General features: G+C 35.0%; 1 long non-coding RNA gene across 1 annotated transcript in view; it reads left to right on the forward strand.

Annotated features, from left to right (window-relative positions):
- The window catches only part of LOC141275769 (uncharacterized), a 32,753-nt gene extending 18,403 nt beyond the window's left edge, over window positions 1-14,350 (forward strand). The window contains exons 3-4 of the long non-coding RNA XR_012324058.1: window positions 11,666-11,862; window positions 14,077-14,350. This is a non-coding gene — a long non-coding RNA (uncharacterized lncRNA). The remainder of the gene's footprint in view (window positions 1-11,665; window positions 11,863-14,076) is intronic.
- The last annotated feature ends 6,314 nt before the right edge of the window (window positions 14,351-20,664 follow it).

Raw genomic sequence — 20,664 nt, forward strand, 5'->3', positions numbered from 1 at the left:
TTTGCAGCAATATACATTGACTTGGACAGTATTGTGCTAAGTGAATACAGACAGAGAAAGACAAATATTGTATGATATCACCTATATGTGAAACCTAAAAAATAAAACAAACTAGTGAATACAACACAAAGAAACAGACTCACAGACACAGAGGACAGACTAGTGGTTACCAGTTGTGGGGGGGGGGGGGCAAGGGAGGCACAGGGGATTAAAAGATACAAACTATCAATACTACATATGAAATAAGTAAGCTACAAGGATGCATAGTACAACATAGGGCATATAGCCATTATGTTATAATAACCATGAATGGAATACAACCTTTAAATATTGTGAATAACTATGCTGTACACTTGAAATTTATATAATATTGTACATCAAGTATACCTCAATACACAACATAAAAAAATAAATAGAGGGACACGATGATAGTGAATTGGTTACACAGTTGACAGAAAATCTGAGAAGCTAACTAAGAACAGTAAAGAAAATTAGAGATGTCGAAGAGAAGAAGCTGCTAACTCCTAGGCTAGAGGAACAAAAGGAGGAGGTAAGTTTACATAAATAGAGAGACTAGTGTCATGAACAGCATCTGGATATCACAAGCGTATTCTGTATGTCCTGGAGCCATAGAGGAAATATAAACTTTTCCAGAGATGACAGGTGAGGCAAGGAGATGGGGAGACCTACCACACCATCTCCACCTGATGCCTGCTAATATCCAAATAGCCTAAAGCAATATGTCACAGGATCTAGGGAATGTAGCTTCCATGTACTACTATATATTAATACAACATAATAATAATAATATTAAGAAGAAGAAGAATATGTATGTATGCACAGAACACAGGAGAACACAGTGAGGTAAGGATGAACTTAACATTAAAATAGTCTAAAGACTGGCAGGTTGTCTACCTATATGAGAAAAAGTCTGAACTCTTCACTGAGCACCTGGACAAAAGTCATTTAAAAATGTTTGATCACATGAACTATAAAGAGATATATTTCTCTAAGTACAATAATTAGTATTGAAGTCCATAAAATGTTATCTGAAAACAAAACAACAAGTAATCATTCACACTAATATTCATTAGACAACAGATGGTGTCTAAAAGTTTTGTCTTTCACTTAGTTAATTTGTTGGGCATCAAACTCCATACTTGGCAGAGAAAGACAAATACCATATGGTATCACGTATACGTGGAATCCAAAAAGTCATACACAGAGAAACAGAGAGTTGGAATGGAGGTTATTAGGGGCAGTAAGGTGAGGAAAATGGGGAGATTTTGGCCAAAGGGGACAAACTTTCAACTATAAGATGAGTATAGTTCTGGGAATCTAATGTACAACATCGTGACTATAATTAATAAAACTACATTGTACACTTTAAATTCGCTGAGAGAGTAAATCTCAAGTGTTCACACCATACACATACACTAAATAGTAACTATGACAGATGACGGATGTGTTAATTAACTTGATTGTGGTAATCATGTCACAACATATATCAAATCATCATGTTATATACCTTAAATATATACAATTTTACTTATCAATCATACCTCCATAAAGCTGGGGAAAAAAGATCTCTGATGCCTTTGACAAAAACATAACTTATAACTTTAAATCTATTTTGTGTCATTGCTTTATCTCTTTTCTTTCTCCTCTTCTTACTATTTTCCATAGTCAACTTTTACAATCAATTTTTTGCATGTTCCTTTTTCCTCTTGTAACTCTCCCATTCCAGTTACTCTGTTGATCTTAAACCCAGGTTATATCTACCTTTTGTATGTCCACACTGGCTTGAGCAAAACACAATGGCTTTGACTGGTCTAACTTTGACTAGCCTCTCTTTAAAGTCATGGCAACTAAGGTAGCTCAAGGATCTTTAACGGTGACCAGCAATCATACTTTCTCACTCCCCAATATCAGATGTAACCATTTAATCCCCTCCCCTGAAAACTCCAACCACTACTTCTCAACACAAATGCTCAGTTTATTACCTGCCTGCTATTTTATTGAGAGAAAAAGAAACAAAGTTGAACTTCAATAGACTCCCACTCTCACAGCTACCCACACACTCTTACCTTTGTGTGGTAAACTACCCACACTCCTATCTATTGTCAGTCTTTCTGTGTGTCTATTACACAATTTTGCAACTACAAGGCAGAGGGATTACCTGATGTTTTTGTTATATCATGAACCTAAGTATATTTAGCTATTCTATTTGAAGTAATTGCCTAAGATATCAGATATCAGAAGAATGTGATATTTTTGTTGTATCCTTTTACCACTTTTAAGTTAGAATAATCACTTTAAAAACTCACTTTAATTTTGAATTAAGGAAAAATAATAAAAATGTAGTATTCTGTGAACAGAAGTAGGACTTAATGCAAATACAGAATGCCAGTTTCTGACCATATCTTAGGAAAAAATAATAATAAAACTAACCATGTCTGTCTGCCTACATGAAACCCTAACATGGAACACCAGATGGTTTCTAGATACACCTAAGGGAGATGGAAAAAAAAACTGTACTCCAACCATCTTGACTGGTTTAGGATTATAAATCTCCCCTTCATCCCCCCAAATTTTCACTAATAAAAATGTCATCAGATGGGAAACATATTTTTTTAAGACTCACAGAGAAAAAATTTTAAGTATTTCATATAAATATAATGATATAAGAGTACACTTCCACACCTCAATCAATCCTTTTTTAGATGGCATATAATCCAAGTTCATTTTTAGATTCAAGGAGTGTTGTTGTGATTTCAGTTTATCAATAACATCTCTTCACTTTTAGGAAATATGCAATTGGGACTCATGCAAAATCAAACTCTCTGTCCATGAAATTCTTCAGAGTTTATCTTGCATGAGAAACTAGGAAATGTGCTATAAATATTCATAAGCTGGCAGTTACCCATTGCTGAGATATATTTGAGGTATGAAAATAAAAGCTCATAGAAAAATTCAACCTGATTATTTAAAACTGAGGCAGGAACTTTTCTCAGGGCTCATGCATAATTAATGTGTTTATTTTAAACAGCCCCTTTTAGTCTGTTATTTTCTGTTTTATCCAGTATTAATGTAAAATAATTTCATGTAATAGATATTATGCCTTTTATTGAGTACTCTGCTATATTGATCTTTTTGCTTGGAGGTTGTGATAAATAGGAAAATATTTTTTATACACCCTGTCAATACTTAGCAAAACCTCCACATTGTTATTTATCATCCTCACTTCTTTATGTGATGTCTGCCAATTTTCTAGTTTTACCTAAACTTCCAATTTACATTTATAAATTTACCAAAATCAAGGTTTTTGTTATTTATCAAAAGAAATACTTATTTAATATAGAAAGAAAATAATTCAGAAATTGTCTTTATAACTTTTTATAAATATATACATACCAGGTGATTGAGAGGATTATCACTTTTTTGAAAAGCACTGAAAGATATTGCTATAATTATCACATTTGGAGTACTGCAGGATTCTGAGTTCATTCCCACTGACTCAAAGGAAACTTATGCAAATGATACAAGTAAATGTTGCAATTCCCCAACTAAACTGAGCAATATAAAAAGGTCCCTTATCACTAAGAAATTAAAAAATTGTCTAGAGGCTAGACAATTTTAAACAAAACATATGCATACTACCATATATTGTCATTTTAAATATGAAAAATAAAATATATGACCAATGTATGTTCTTTTTATTGTATCAAAGCTATTCTGAAGATAATTAATATTATCTTTGGTATTCTTATTTACAATTATCACAGTCTCAGAATTACTCTTATAACTTACATTAATAAAAGAGTTGGACTTTCGTTGCACAAGAAATAATTTTCTCTGGCAGGAAATTTTTGAAATTAGTATGCATATGTTATGTTAATAAACCAATTTAGTAATGCTTTGGAGTGGAATGTTTGAAAAATGTGACTATTACTTTTGTCTCACTTAACTTCTAGGAAAAGAAAGAGACCATTGTCTATATGAAAGTGGTTGAAATAAATCAGATCAACTCTGGCTATTTTTCATGACTGTACATCTTAATATGACCCAGAAGCATCAGATCAATTTAAAAAATTTCCTTAAGATTGTTTCTAGGATATCAGACAGTTTAAATATGTTCTTCCATATTGAATCTAGTCACATCATGTAGACTTAGCAATCATCTTTTATATCCAGCTTGTTTTTAATTGAGGAAAAATTTCTATACAGACCATGAGGGTGCAATTCAAGTTCTGATATATATGTACTATATAGCTGTGTAACAACTCTCCCTACCAAGATGTAGATGATTTACATCACCCTGAAAATGTTCTTGTGCCTTTCAGTCAAAGTCAAGCCCCATCAGTTAATACTCTTCTGAGTTCTATCATCATAGATTAATTTTGCCAGTTTTGAACTTCATATAAATGAAATTATATAGTATCTACTCTTTTCTCTCTGGCTGTTCTCACTCAGTAAAAACGTTTTGAGATACAACGAAGTTATTACACTAGTAGTTTATTCCTTTGTGTTTGTGTAGTGAAGAATTAAGCTGTGGTCTTTGCCCTTCACTCCTGAGATGATGCCTAGGTCATTAGAGTGTCACATAGGTCAGGAATATCTTTGTTTGCATGAGGGCTTTGGCTACCAGACAGTCTATCAGCATTATTTACAATGGGAGCTTTGAGTCATGCAGTATCAGTTTTTTCCAGAAGGACTGGAGAATAAATTTATCAGCCAAACCTCTGGAAGGGCCAGAGATGGCAGGATGTGATCAAGCCCCAATAAAAACTCTGGGCACCAAGGTTTGAATGAACTTCCCTGGTTGATAATACTCTTCTGTTTTATCACAAATCAGAACAGGAAAGTAAGCCATCCATGACTTCTCAGAGAGAGGCTAGTGGAAGTTCTGTGTTTCTTGGACTCTGACTCTGTACTCTACTTCCCTTGGCTAATTTTTTTCAGCTTTATTGGGGTATAAGTGACACATATAAATTGTATACATTGAAGGTATACAATTTTGAAATTTTGATATACATATATATTGTGAAGTGATCACCACAATCAAGCTAGTTAACATATCCATCAACTTCTCACATAGTTATCTTGTGTATGTGTGCGTGTGTGTGTATGTGTGTGTGTGTATGTGTGTGTTGTGTGTGTGGTGGTGAGAGCACTTAAGATCTACCCTTTTAGCAAACTTTAAGTATACAATACTGTATTGTTAATTATAGTCACGTTGCTGTACATTAAATCCCCAAAACTATTCATCTTGCGTAACTGAAATTTTGTATCCCTTGAATAATATGTCCCCATTTCCCACACCCCTAACCTCTGGCAACCATCATTCTGTGCAGTCTTTCTATGATTTGACGATTTTTGATTCCACACTGAAAGTGAGATTATGCAGTGTTTCTCTTTTTGTCTGGCAATAGCTAAATACAAGAACACGAAAGAAGCTATACCTTTTTGTTTATAACAGCATAAAACACAGCATCTAGTAGTAGCCTCTCAATAAACATCAGTAGAATAAAGCATTTATTTAAATGCTGATTCAGAAGGATCGCGTACCCTGCCCTCATTTCTCACAGGACACTATCTGGGTACAAATAAAGGGGTGATGAGATATTACAAACACAGAACTTTGAGGTCAGTTATTTACTTAGTATCTTAAATTTTCAGTAAACTAGGTTATGGTAGCCAACATTATTCTCTTCTGCAGGAAGGATACCTATTTGGTCCAGATACACATATATATATATATATATATATATATATATATATATATATATATATATAAAATTTATCTCTCAGAAGATAGAAGGTAACGGCATGGATAAAAACTGCTCTGCTCTTGAGGATCATCCTTATCTTTGGGCTCACAAATTTGGGCAATTTAGAAAAGTCTTTGTGTGACTGGCACTAGCTTTGGCTTTCTTTGAGAATTTGGCCCATCAGCAATAGTAGTATCTCACACTTCATGCTAGATATATCAGCACAGGTGCCTACCTCCCAATTCTACGGACTTAGCCAAACACACATATCTTGCTGAAAAAGTATCTAAGAGCAAACATGATCATGACCATGACTCCAGACCCTGATTAAAACACAGATGAGCACTGGATCAAAGGACAGACATGCTATGGTTCTAGCAGTCTAATACAAAGCACTTGCCAATTCTCAACAATGATTTCTAGCAAAGCTGGTAGGAATATTTTCAACTGAGTGGCATAAAATCAAACATCCAGTTTATAATGGGAAAGAAGATAGGTACAGAGAGAGTTATTGATTTATGCTGATGGCACAGCACTAAAATACCTATCCAAAGCCTGCAGCCTTGAATTCTGTGTAACCTGTTTGCATTCCTGAAAAGTTCTGGACCTTATCCTTATAAGGTCACATCCTTATCCTCTGCATAGCTCTAAAATTATTCTCTTATTACTTAAAATAATTTGTGTGACTCTCTGTTCCTTCTGACAAAAAGCACTTAATTAAAATACTTTTGCATGGAGCTCACACTTACCTAGATGACTACTCCTACATTACTGACACCCTGGTTATAAACTATGATGTGATTTCTTTGTCCCTTCACTTCAATTTTTCCTGAGTCATAATTAAATCTTTTGGTATTAAAGAAAAATATCCCATTTTATTTATTGAGGAGACCACTCTGTTGTCATCTGCATCCCCAAATTTGTGCCTCGCCCCCAACGCATCTTCTTTAGAAATTCTCTGCATCACTCTTCCCCAATCCCTTCCTTACTTGGTGAATGTCTTCTTATTTCGTTATTGCGTTACCTCGGTTAGGAATGTATTATATTCTTTTGCATCTGAAATGAGAATCCTCTTCTGTCCAATGTTTTTTTCTCAAGATATTATCTGTTTACCATCACATTTCTTAAAAGAAAAATCTAGATTCATGTTTTCTAATTCTTCGGGGAGCATTCCTGCCTCAGTTCTTCTGAAATATTGCTCCTACTCAACTTCTCTGTTATAAATTCTCTTTCATATCACTAATGACCAAGTATTCACATATAAAATGCCTTTATTTTGGCTTTGATTGTACATAACTATATTGAAGTATATGATACAACTGATAATGTGATTTATCTTCTATATATCCATAACTTATCCCCAAGGGCCAAGGGCAGGGACAGATGAGACAGAATGGAATAGTACAGCATCCTATGGGGACAAGGATAAGAAATATATCCTTTTTCTTGTTTCTTAAATAACAAGAAAATCTTCTGCTTGTCTCAAAGTTTGGTGTTCTTATGTATTTTATCCTCAGAACTCTATTTTTTCACTCTTTATCCTCTGAATGTATATCTTTTGTGTGTTAACCTCGGGAAGAATCTTAAGAAGACAGATTGCTGCTAAACACCAAACTTCTGTGTGCATTCTTACAAACCCTTCTCCATTCTGCTGTATGTATCAGGAGGCTAACCTATTCGATCTACATTAACGAACTCACTTATCCTACAGTTTATGGTTAGGTTTGGCCGATAAGTATCACTAACAGAAGGTTAAGGAATATAGGAAGGTAAAGTTCCAGTACGTATTCTACTGTCTTTCCTCCAATGTTGGTAGCAACCCTAGACAGGCCATAGTTTTTATCTGTTGGTCCTCTTTAAACAGCTGTTTTACTCTGAATTCTGGGAGCAATTTCCTCTTCTTTAGAGTTAGAGGCATGAGTAGATTTCAGCTATTACTAATCCTGTGGTTAGTATCTCTTCTAGTTTTCATAAACACTTTATTAAACTCCTCTCATATTACCCAGTTAAAGAATGCCATCTCTTTCTTCTCAGGGCACTAACAGATATATCCAAGAATTTTAATTTTCCGTAATGTTTTTGGGTTGCTTTCTTTTCCACGTCTACCCCCGAATGATAAGCAAATTCTCATTTCTCTTTACCGTAACTCTGGACTAATAAATGCATCTTAATCACCTGAGCACCTTGACATAAGTAGTGGAAGAAATGAGCCAATGGTAGAAAATGCCCTCTGTTCCCATTTTGATCTCCATTTACATTTATTTCACTGTTCTTATGCTCACCTGGCTCTAATATTTATGAATCACACCTTTGTATAGTGTTTTTGCTTTTGGCCACATAAACACATCTCTGTTTTTAAGAAAAGACACTTTCTCCCTTGCCCAGCCACTTGGAATTCCACTGATAGTTCTAGTTTTTGCCATCTGATTTCTACACAAGTAAAAGGGTTTGGTCAGGCTTAATAATCAGCCCTCTTTTCTCACCATATACACTCTCCCTTAGCAGTTATATACACTTCACAAATTTAACTATCATCTCTTTGGATAACTTTCAAGTATATGGGACATGTTTAACTCTTTCTTTGGTTCTTTCTCTAAACTCTAATTTCTTCATCTATCTATATAAGGTATTCATTACACAAATAATAAATCAATTCATGTAAAGAATATAGTTCCAGCCCTGGTACAAAACTAGCATTTGATTAATGACAGCTAGTAGTAGTAGTAGTATTTACAATGGACATTTAATGAGAATCTAAATTCCACCACACTCAAAACTGAATCCATTATCTTCTTCTGCAAACTTACTCTTCCTGAGTAGTGGACACTGAATAAATTGGACTGATAATCAAGCAGAAGTAATGGTCTTTGTCTTCACTGAAGCCAAAATATTTAGCTGGATGAAACTCCACACTCTCCTTCTTTACAAAGATCTCTAGACCCTCTGTATGAATGAAATAGATCTGATGTCTCACTTCCATCTGGTGGGGTGGCAGATAATCTGCCTTAACCTTCAGAAAGAATTACATACATTTGAATGATCCAATTCACAAGCTTAAATAACATATTTTTGGGTAGACCAAGTCACAAAGAGTGGGGCTATCTCCAGGGTTCATCTCCAAATGTAGCCTTTATTACATGGTGGAGCAGGGTCTTAGGTCTGGGATTATCAAGACAGAGACCCATACTGGAGGAGATATTCGTTAAATTATTCTATTGTAAAGATGAAAACTTGAATTTTCCTAGAGATGGCTTAGTTATAGGAAGACTATAGTCCATCTCTTTGCTCTCCTTAATAAGCAATGGTCTAGAAATACGTGACAAGCAGGTTGAATGGAAACTTGGAAATCATGGAATGGTTTTAAAATACTTCCATTTGAAGGGAGGACAAGACGGACTTGGTGCCATGAAAGAATGGCAGGCTATATTATTGATAATTATGCTCACAGTCTTTCCCAATTTTTACCTTTATAAAAGTCCTTCTACCTAGAATTCCCTTCCTCTCCAGCTAAATTTTTTCTGTTTTTTGAAACTAGTTCAAATCATTATCCTCCTCTAAGAAGCCATTAATGATGTCCACAAATAGGACAAATCTTAATAAATTCACAAAACTTTGTAATTACATTATAGATTGTCTCACAACTTACTTGTACTTATGTTTCAATGATTATTTATTTAGAATCTGTCTCCTCTTCTTATCTGTGTCTTCAGAAATCACATTAAGTTCCATTAATCCAGAAACAAGTAAAATGTCAAATGTAGATACTCAAAAGAAACTTGTTGAAATGAAATGCACTTTTTATCTAATATGTAGTTCTTTATAGTGATTCTCGCTTATGATAAAAAGAAATTTTTGTCTTTGTCCCTTATTTGTATGTTATTTTTCATCATAACCCTTTCTAAAGACAATTATAAGAACAGAGACTGTTGCATCATTATCCTAGTGATATTCCTTAAATATCTGATCATAAGGTAGTGCTTCTGGATAATGATAATATAAATCTACGTAAGAAATCTAGCCATCTCTAACTCAATAAAGACATACACCCACCTATGTCTGAATATATCATTCCTTCAAATTGCAGTCCACAGGAAGTAAAAGAAAGTTCTCACAAATTAGAGTGAATAATACTTTTTTGAAATTATTTACATAATTCTTACCAGATTCAGCTGTCAGGATGATTTTCAAACAGAAATTCTTCACCTTTCATATATTTTGAGCTAGCCTATTTTATATAATGCATAACTTTGCTCTGTATTTTTAAAAATACTGTACGTGTATTTCATGCTAGAATAACATTTTCAAAGATGCAATATAGAGTTTTTGGTTTTAACTATCATCATATCTGCAATATTATTTCAACCTAGTAAACCATCATACTCCACCCATTTTATAACTCCTTAATTTTTTACACTAATAATTAGCACTTTGAAAATACACACAGTTTTTTTTTTGTAGTTTCTTCTCTTGTCAAGTCACTGACCTCAGAGGATGTTACGTTTATTATTTGAGTTGCAATTCACAAGGGCTCTTCACAATTAGAAAATTAATAACATGAAGAGACCAACGAAAAGCATGCCCTACTTCCTTTTAGTATATATCTTGGAGAATAAACCAATTTCTTTACATTTAACTTAATCAAAATTGAGATATTTAATTTTTAGGAAGGACAATAAGATATCTTAACTCTGCTTATAGTAGACTTAAATGTGTCAAGTCATGGAATTTGATAGAATCTCTTCTCACAAAACAGGTAAATTATCGATGGAAAAAGCCTTCTTTTGTTTGCTAATAAATGATTGCTAAAAATAGTGAATGCTTCATATTTTTTCTAGAATCATTAAAGCACATCCATACACTTTCCTAGGAGGGATTATTGCAACTTTTTTCAACTTGCTTTCTGTGCCTACATGCATGTGCTATAATTTAAAAATATTATAATGTAGAAAATCGTATCAAGAATAATTTAATAAACATATTGAGCTATATCAAATTCCTGATTAACTCTAAGCTAAAACCTCCATATTTCTAAGATCTTTGAATTCTAAAGCAGTTTGAAAAAGTATCCCTCTACATGGAATGAAAATATTTAAAAGGCAACCAAAAGATGACATTCTTATATACTTTAATTAATTAAATTTCTGAGTAGAAGTAAAGGTACACCCTGACCTGGCAGGGATTCAGCAAAATTATACTGAGCTTCTAGGTGCTAGATACTAGGAATAGGATGGTGAACCCAAAACGTGTAGAGTTTATATTCTAATGTGAGAGACTGACATTCAACAAACAACAGGTGCACAACAGTGTACAGTCTGAGAATTTCAATAGCCATTAACATCAGCCCTGCAACTCAGAAGCACATGCAGAAAAATAAGTTTTTTTAAAGTTCAACTTCCCTACTAAACTCTAGACTCACATCAAACTGCCTAATCAAATCTCCGTTTGACTGTCAAATAGATCTTTCTTACTGGATACATCTAAAACTAAATTCTGTGTTCTCCCAAAATCTGCCTTACCCACAACTTTTCTCTCTGCTGATATACTGGATGTTGTACTCGCTGCCAAGATCCCTCACAAGCACGGAGGCACTCATTCCCCCAGGCGCTAGGAGTGTTGGCTGCTTAGAGATCACAGCTGAGTTCTTCTCCCAGTGTTTCCTGATGCAAATGTATGGAAGCTCATGTGGCAAGATTATGCCCCATTTCCAACAGTAGTTTACATCCAATGAATATTCAATGTAGGGATAACAAGGCCCAACACTCTTGCCTAAACTTTGGACAACTCAGAGGGTCCATCTTAGCTCCAGAATTACTAGTAGCATCAGCTAAGGCCTCTGTTGTAACTGAGTCATATTTCTAACTCTGCTCTACCCTGCTTCCCCTTATTCCTTACAGTCGTTCATCTCCCACGATAATCCACCTGGGTGAAATCTCCATTTCTGATTCTGCCTACTGGAGATTTTGACTGAAGAGAGTTGGTCCGAAGTGTGGTCTTAGAAGCAGACTGTAAGATGGGATTTTGGAGCTGAATCACCAACTGACTGACTGGCATGAATACGCTATCACTGGTGGTAGAGTACTGATAGCCCCTGGTAAATTCTCGTGGTGACATTGTTATATATTTCACAGACATAAAATAATCTTAGTAAAAGAGAACACAGTCTTGCATACAATACATCAGGTATTTGAGAAATTAGAGAAAATACTAACTATATAGGACAATGAATGCACTGGAGGAAAACAATGAAGAGCTTAGGGTAATTACTCTGTAATTTAAGGTGAAGTGTAAAAATTAGAAGACTTTCTTGTCAGTATATAAAAAGATCCTCTTCTCCCGGAGCTAAGGAACAGAAGAAGTTGAGGCCAAGGGACAGAATGTCATTATAAGGATAGCAGAGTTTCAGAGAAGGTTTAATTCTCGATTCAAGCATGAACTGGGATGGAAGGTAATCTGCAACTTGGGATGTACACATCTGGCTAAATGCACTTGAAAATCTGCAGATGTGACCCAATTTCTGACTCTTGTTTAACAATAATCCAGAGGTCTCTTCCTTGCAAGACCACACGTGCACTCCTGAGGATATACTCCTTCCTTCCTTCCTTCCTTCTTGGTCACTAGACCAGTAACTATGGTTGAGTCACAACATTTCCCAGGGAGTGCTGAGCTTCCCGTGGTGAAAGGGAATGAATTTTGAAAATGATGAATATAGGGCAAAGGGATAGGAAGTTGAAAAAAGGAGAGTTTACCAATAAAGGAGCATTCTTTGCAGTATTTAACTCTGTAGAAAGGACCTCAGAAAAATGAAATTAATATGCTGCTGCTAAGTTGGGGTTTGGAAACTGGAAGCTTGCTGAAAGGGGTGTCCCACCTTAAATGTTGTAGAAAGACCAGAATAGATGTGGCAGATGGTAGAGACAACGATAAAAAACCACAGAGAAGTGTGCATACTAGAGTGAATATACCATATAACATCAGAAAATTTCAGCCAATTATCTTCTATGGCACACCCTAGAATATACTATTTTCCAAAGCAATAAGGTTCTCCCCTGTAGACAATAGCATCTCTGAAGGAGATGCTGTTATTGAACTGGGCTCACTGATAGCAATGGCATGATAGAATCCTGAACTGATAGAGACCAAGTGGTAACACTTAGCCTTCAAAGAAAAATAGGCCCAATGATAACAAAGAGTGGAAACATTTGAAGGCAGCAGGCAGGCCTAACTTCAGAGAACTATGGCGACAATTAATAGAGGATAGGTCAAGATAGATGGGTAGCCAACAATAGATCACCACAGTAATACAACAAAAAGAAATCAAGGATGAATAATTGGGATTTCGAAGGAAGCTAACCCAATAAAAAGTCTATGGAAAAAAAAAAAAAGTCTATGGAGCTATCATACCTCATTTCATTCCTCCTACTATAAAAAGAAGACGAATAGTAGCAGACACCACTGATCAAGCTTTGCCACATAGAACCCCAGGTGAAGCTGCTATGGCAGATGTGGAATCTGCTAGAAAAAAATGAACAAAGACTCAGGTACATAGTATGGGGTCATTGATCTGGCAAGTACTTTCTTTTTTACCTCTGAAGAAGGAGAATCAGAAGCAGTTCACAATCAAATAGGATGAAAAATAGAGCACACATTTACAACTTTACTCCAGGCTAAGTTAACCCTTCTGCCGTCTGTCATAATATAGTCCAAAGAGACCTAAACCACCTGGACATTCTGTAGAATATCCATTTTACCAATAACAGAACATTGACTGGATATAATGAACAAGGAAATGTCAAATAAATTGGAAGCCTTAGTAAAACACATACTCCTGAGGAAAAGACATAAACACTATGAAGTTTCAGGGGCCTGCTGCATCAGTGGAGTACTACGGAATTTAGTGAACCTCAGGATGCTGGGATAACCTCCAACTTAAAGCATATATCATCGCATCTCACACAGGCTAATAATTAAGGAGGAAGCACAACACCTGACAGGCTTCTCTGGGTTCTGAAAGCAGCCTATTCATGCTTGATGATACTTCTCCAGCCATACATCAAGTGACAAGAAAAGCTGTTTGTAAAAATTAATAAACAGAAACCTCAATTAAATAGAGGTGGGAGACCAAAGTGTGGGGGGGGGGGGAATCTCACACCCTGTGATAACAGCAGAGCCCAATGGAAAAAGAAAGATTCCTCTTCTTTCCTGACAATGACTCAGCCAATGAAAAGCCATGGGCTCTTTGTTTATTATGACCCTCCCAAGTACCTTTTTCTCTCTATAAAATCTTTCTCCTTCCCTTCCCATGCAGGGACTTGAATGTGGCTCATGTGGTTGCAGACTTTGAATTGCAATTCTCTGCTGATTCCAAATAAACTCATCTTTGATGGAGAAATATCTGCAGTCTATTTGCTTCAGGCCAGCAGCTCCACAGCATGAATGAATTCTGCTGCAGGTCCAGCCATGGTACAAGAAATCCTGCCACTTGGGTCATATGACTTGGCAGGAATTATGGCACTAAAGGTACCTCTGATGGGAAAAGGTGCTATTTGGAGTTTATGGCATGCTCCAATAGGAGAATCAATCACAACTTAAATAAAATCTAAATTCTTACAATGGCTTATGAAGTTTTGCATTATCTGTTCTCTGTCCTCTCTCTGACCTCATCTTCTGTTATTATTCCCTCAACACTATTCATTCCAGTCACACTAGCCTCTGTGTTGTTCCAGGAATGCTCCCAAAACAGGGAGTTTGCTAATTTCCCGGCTGCCTAGAAGGCTCTTCTCCCAGATGTCTGCACAACTAATTCCCTCACTTCCTTTAAATATTTGCTCCAAGTCACCATGTTAATAAGGTCCATCTTGTATCACAGCCTGCACTCTTGCTCCAACATTCCTTACATCCAATATTCCCAATCTCTAGTATCCTTCATTATTTTTCATTTTTTAAAATAGCACAAGGTCTTATATCTTCAATATTTTACCTATTTTTAGGTATTTTTACCTGTCTTCGCTTTCTTGTTTTGGTTTTTGTTCGTTTGTTTTTGTCTCTCTTCACTGCTAGAATATAAGGCAATGATTTTTATTTTGTTTACTGACAAATGCCTAGAACAATTCCTGGCATAGAGTAGGTGCTCGATAACTTTTATGGCATGAACAGGGAGAAGAGAACAATCACTGCTCTGATTACAATAACCTTTGAAATGATAGTCCTTTTACTTCAGAAAAGTACTGAAGGCAGGGATGAAAAATAGTACATACATCTGAATAATTCCTAAGGGCATCTGTTAACCAGAGTGGAGACAAACAATTCAAACCTGTGAGGAGAAATTGATACAGTTGGTAAAACAATTATACGCTTAATTAGTCAGTCCTCTGAAACCTTGTTAACATATACAGAGTTTCTTCTCTATCTACAGCACAACATAAATATTATTGTTCATAGCAATAACTTGAGATTCATAAAGGAAATGCTGCTAAAATACATTCCATGTGTACTCTTAAAAGTTTGGAGAAGATAATACATTTATTCATTATTATTCATTTTGTATAACTGAAAGCAGTTTGAACAGTAAAAAAAAAAAAAAAAAGCATAAGTGGTTAATTTCTCAGTTATTTAGAAAATCCTGATGTAGATTAGCACCCTGGCCAGTGATTCTAAATAAAAGAGGAGATGCACAATGTCACACTGTGAAATCTCAATTATCAGTGTGTAGTTTTTCCAGTCTGTGGATTCTGCAGATTATGTACCATGTGTTTCAAATCACAGAGCAACTGCTCTGCACTACACAGAACATTTCTGACTGTCAGATTCTGTCTCCATCTCTAACCTCTGCCTATCCAGGTGCTCCCACGTGTGTAGGTTACCACCTGCAGATTCTGGAATTGGCAACAGTCTAAAACTAATTCAGACCCAGCTGAATCCATAGGAGATATTTCCATCCTGAGGCAATAACCTAATAAAATCATTAGTCCCACAGGGGGCCTTAGGTACCATCTAATCATATGGCACATAAGCAGAGCCCTAAGTGGGCAGGTCTGAGTACCCAATGAGTGGCATAGAGTGTTGACTTAAAAGGCTGAATTTTTCTAGTCTCCTTTAAACAGAACATATCTGTTTTACTTATATTTCCTGAGGTTCCACTTGAGACATTTTTTTCAACCAGAGTTTCAAAGATTTTTTTTTTGTTAATTAAAAACACCACCAAATTTTATTCTTTACAGATAAAGAATCAAAATTCCAGAGAGTGGAAAGAGCCCCATGACTCAGACACAAATGTTCTTTTGTTTAATTCATGCATGAAACCATTTTTTTATACTATAGTCTAAGTATTGGAAAGGTTCTGTAAATTTCCTGAGGTTAATGATACAGAGCCAATGTAAGTGGTGGGAAAGTCTTTGGAATTCAAAGTTTAAAAAACGTAAAATCAAGGGAGCTTTACGTTGTAAAAACCAAAACTGAGAGGAGGAGTAGCACAATGCCTTGAGGATCAATAAAAGCAGAGTTATTAAGCTATATGGGCTACTCTAAAATCTGCATCTCCAGTTCTTAACTTTCTTTTGGACTCCAGCTGTCTCCTTGACCTCTCCACTGGATATATAAGAGGATTCTTAAACTTTAATGCACCTTCCTCAAGAAAACTCTTATTTATCTCCTTCAAGTTCTTCTCCCTCAGTCTTTCCCAGCTCTGTAATTAAAACTATAGACCCAGAACTCAAGCAAGACATCTAGTGTTTTATCCTGGTTTCCCTCCTTTCTTAGTTCCCTCATTAAATATATGAGTAAATCCTCTCAGTACTATCCCAAAACATAGCACCGACATTTTTATTTTCTCATTTTCACTAACCTAAATCTAGTTCAAGCTACCACTTTCCTGCAAGTGACCACTGTAAAGGCATTTATAGCTATCACTGCTATTATTCTGTCACCTATTACTGACATAGCAGCCAGAGAAATCTGCTCTGGCCATCTAAAGTGATTATTCAGTTATTCTCAATTACCTCACTTTATTTTAATTTTCTGGATTGTACTCATCATTATTTGATATTTGTTGGCATTTACGTATGTGTTTCATGTTCACCTGCTTGTAGTACTTAATGAAATTGAACATTCAAGGGTCATGTCTATCTCATTCTCACTAGCATCTAGAATATGGCCAAGAACAGGATAGTTGCTCGATAAATATTTGTTGAATAAACAACAAAAAAAATCAAATTATGTGACAGTATATCCACGGCTTGATGCTTTTAAATTCCTATTTTCTAATTCTTCTGTAACCATGTTGAGTCTTTCTTAACACGACCAGCTTCACCAATTACAACATGAAATGTGCAGAGTTCAGAATACTGCCAGATAGAGTATCACTTGTTTTCAGTCCTACAGTGGCTGATTATACAAACAGTGATAATTAATGATGTTATTTTTTTTAACAGGAAAGGAATCTTTCCCAGTGACCGCCTTATCCATTCTTAAGTTTCCTTTTTGGGAGGAGCAATACATGGTGTAGATAACATTAATCCCATTTATATTTGCTTTAAGATTCCACATCTTTTGGGTGTACTTTGGTTACTTCTTAAATTATATTTTACATATGTTAGTGGTAATTTTATTTTATTTGAACAGCACATCTAATGATGTCATGAAGAGTCACTGTCCATACTGGCATTTGGAACCTAAGCCATAGCCATTTGGGGAATATGTCCAGAGTTAAGAGAAAAAAAAAAAGCTAAGATTAAAAATAAATTTTGTTTATGAGTAAAAATTAAATCTGCTACATTTTAAGAACTGTTTCATCAGTTGACCACACTACTTCCAGGGATTAAATCACCTGCTCAGTTTCTCACAGCTATCCAGTGACTTACTTGGAACTGGAAATAAGAACCTCAATTAAAACCCAGTGCTCATTACACTGCATTATCTGCTCTATACATATATCTATTCATTAAAGCCATTTCATGATCATCCTCTATATTTTAGGCAAAGTACCTAATACTACAGGATACCCCAGAAACATTGAAATTAACACAGTTGTCTACAGCTATGGAATAGTTAAAGAAAAATACATTTCAAAGTTTGCTTGTTACTGGCCAAACTGCTTGGCCTCATGCTGACTCCCTGAACTTTGCATCTCACTACCTTGGAAAAATTTCTTCCTTCCTACTTACTCTTACTCTTACTTTTACTCCCTGATTCAGTGACTGCTTGCCAGACAATTACTCCATTTACTTAAATATTTTGTTATATTCTTGATATAATTATATTTAATATTCATCTCAAACCAGTAAGCTAGCTATTATGAATCTCATCTTTAGGTGATGAAACTGAGATTTATATGTTATACTTAGTAAGAAGCTGAGCTAGGTTTGGATCCCCTATCTCTGCAGCTTATGCCTCCACACGTTCAGTTACGCCATGCTGTCTTATTATTTTCCCTTCATCTTTAATACTTGAATGTTTCCTAATTTTTAACTTCATTCATATTTTTTAATCTTCAATCTATATAAGAATTTTGGTCTCTAGATTTGCACTATTTTCAATATAGGTTTTTAATTTTAAGTCCTTGCCCAGGAATTATTTTTTCCAGTCTTTATCTATAACCTTTCCCCCACAACCAAAGCTTGGGACCAAGTGCTGCCACTGACATTTATCCAAAAGGTATTTTGGGTGTACCAAGAAATAATATAATTTTAGTATTAACATACACAAAAATAATTATAAAGGTGAATGATCTATCAAAACACATTGAAGTTACTTTTATAATACACATAAGTGACTTGGTTCCACTGACAATAGTTGAGATGAAGGACCAGCACAGAGAAAGATTGCCTTTCTGTTCTAAGATAACCTACTGTTAACCATTATTATTGCTATTGTAATTGTGATCACAAATATTGAAAGCATCACTGATACTCTTTTCCATAACAGACTTGTCAGGTTGTACCTGGTGAATCTACTCTTTAAGATCAACAAGAAAAGAAGCCCTGCCCAGCCTGTCTCCAACTTGGTGTTTATCATTGCAGAGAGTAACAGAAATGGAGTTTCTATGCTTATATCTATTTTATTTTCAATTTATCCATGGCTTTCAGGTGAACCTCAATATTTGGCTTTCATGACCTTCTATTTATTTTGATTTTTTTTGGCATTAGCTTTGCTAATTAATATATACTTCCCCATCTTAAACCTCCTTGGCTTCTGGAGACAGTTCTAAACATTGACTTCAGGCCTCATGCATTGACATGAAACATCATCACTCATAGTCCCTGCTCTCCTGAGTGAGAAGAGGGAGATGATTCCATGTTAGAATGGTGATATTTGCAGTGTGACTTAGGAATTATTTTCTCTCACATTTTGAGGGCAATGGGAGGGAACCTCAGTCTTATAAATAACAAAGAGAAGAGGCGTCTTTATTTTGACATGTTATGAACATAGTAAGTAGTCAGTAAAACAATTCACTCTTTCTACTTGTTTTTCCATTAGGCAAGTGCTCTGTGTCTTTAAATTTTAATGCATTCTTAATATAGTAAAAAATTAAATAACTACAGCAACAAAAATGCTCGTACTCACAGACTCCCTATATATCAATAGATGCAGGGGATAATTAAAAGTTCAAGGAATATTCTTTTGAATTATCTCTTATCTCCCCATATTCACTGATCTGAATAAAATGCCCTTAAAATTCAGTTGAGTCTGAAAACTCATATAGCGGATACTAAAAGTAAATAAATAAATACGTCTTTCAGTCTTTCTCTTTCCAATTTGAGTTTGCTGTTAGTTAGACACAGAGTCAGAGACAAGTATAAATGTATTTACAATAACTGACTTATGAAAAATGCACAGGACAATTTCACTTCCCCTTTTTAGAAAACTGTCAAATAAACACATCAAACTGAAGACCCAGGTCATATTATTTTAACAACACCTATTTGCGACTTATCTTGAATATGTTCAGTTTCACACCAAGTGTCTGGATAATTCGACAGCCCACATACAGAAGGTTTCTGGCCACATAAAACACACAGCCAGGACGCATTTCCTGTTCACTTTTAGAAGCAATTTAAGCACTGATTTTAATGTTTAAAGAGGGTTTGAATTCCAGATACCCAGATGCCTAATTTTTATGCTGCATTTTATTTTTTAATGCTGCATTTTTATAAGAACGTGGTTCGATTTATGAGTTCCTGTGAACAAGTTCTCAATTTGATTTTCGGAGAAACAGACAGATAAACTATAGGGGCCCAGCTGTATGTGTGTTTTAAATGGTGCCTTGTTATTGTGAATTATCTTCTGGTAAATTTCATGATCTTATTATTTGTTTGACAATCAGTATATTACAGACACCTGCAACTTATTTTATACTTAATACCTAGACTGATATATTTACCTAAAGTAATAATATCATAATATGAAGCAAAAATATTGAATTTTACTTTATCTTTTTCTCAAATTGTATATTATACAGAGAATTGGTATTAGGAAAATTACAGTAAAATTTTAAGCAAGGACATCTGTGAAACTGGAAAACAACAACTGAGTTCAATTCTAACCATGTTCCTACATGAATGTTAATGGAATCTAACTAGAAACCAAAATTCCTATTCCATTAAATCAACTATTACAGTGTAAGGCTCAATGTTTCAAGCTAGAAATCACACCACAATACGACTGATGAAGGAAAGTTCCTGTTAACTTCTCATTCAGGGCCTTGAAAACATGAATAGAAACTTGCAAATCTATTTTTGGATTTCCCACAGAGTTTGAATAAATATCAGATTCAGTACAGTAAAACAAGTTTCTAATGTTCTATATCCATTCCTGAGCAGACATCAAAATCCAAATTTTACTTTGTAAAACTACTTTATTTGGTCTTTGAAACATATATTGTGGAAGTATCAAAGGAAAT

Source organism: Tursiops truncatus, chromosome 11 (genome assembly GCF_011762595.2).
Source record: "Tursiops truncatus isolate mTurTru1 chromosome 11, mTurTru1.mat.Y, whole genome shotgun sequence".
Classification (NCBI taxonomy): domain Eukaryota; kingdom Metazoa; phylum Chordata; class Mammalia; order Artiodactyla; family Delphinidae; genus Tursiops; species Tursiops truncatus.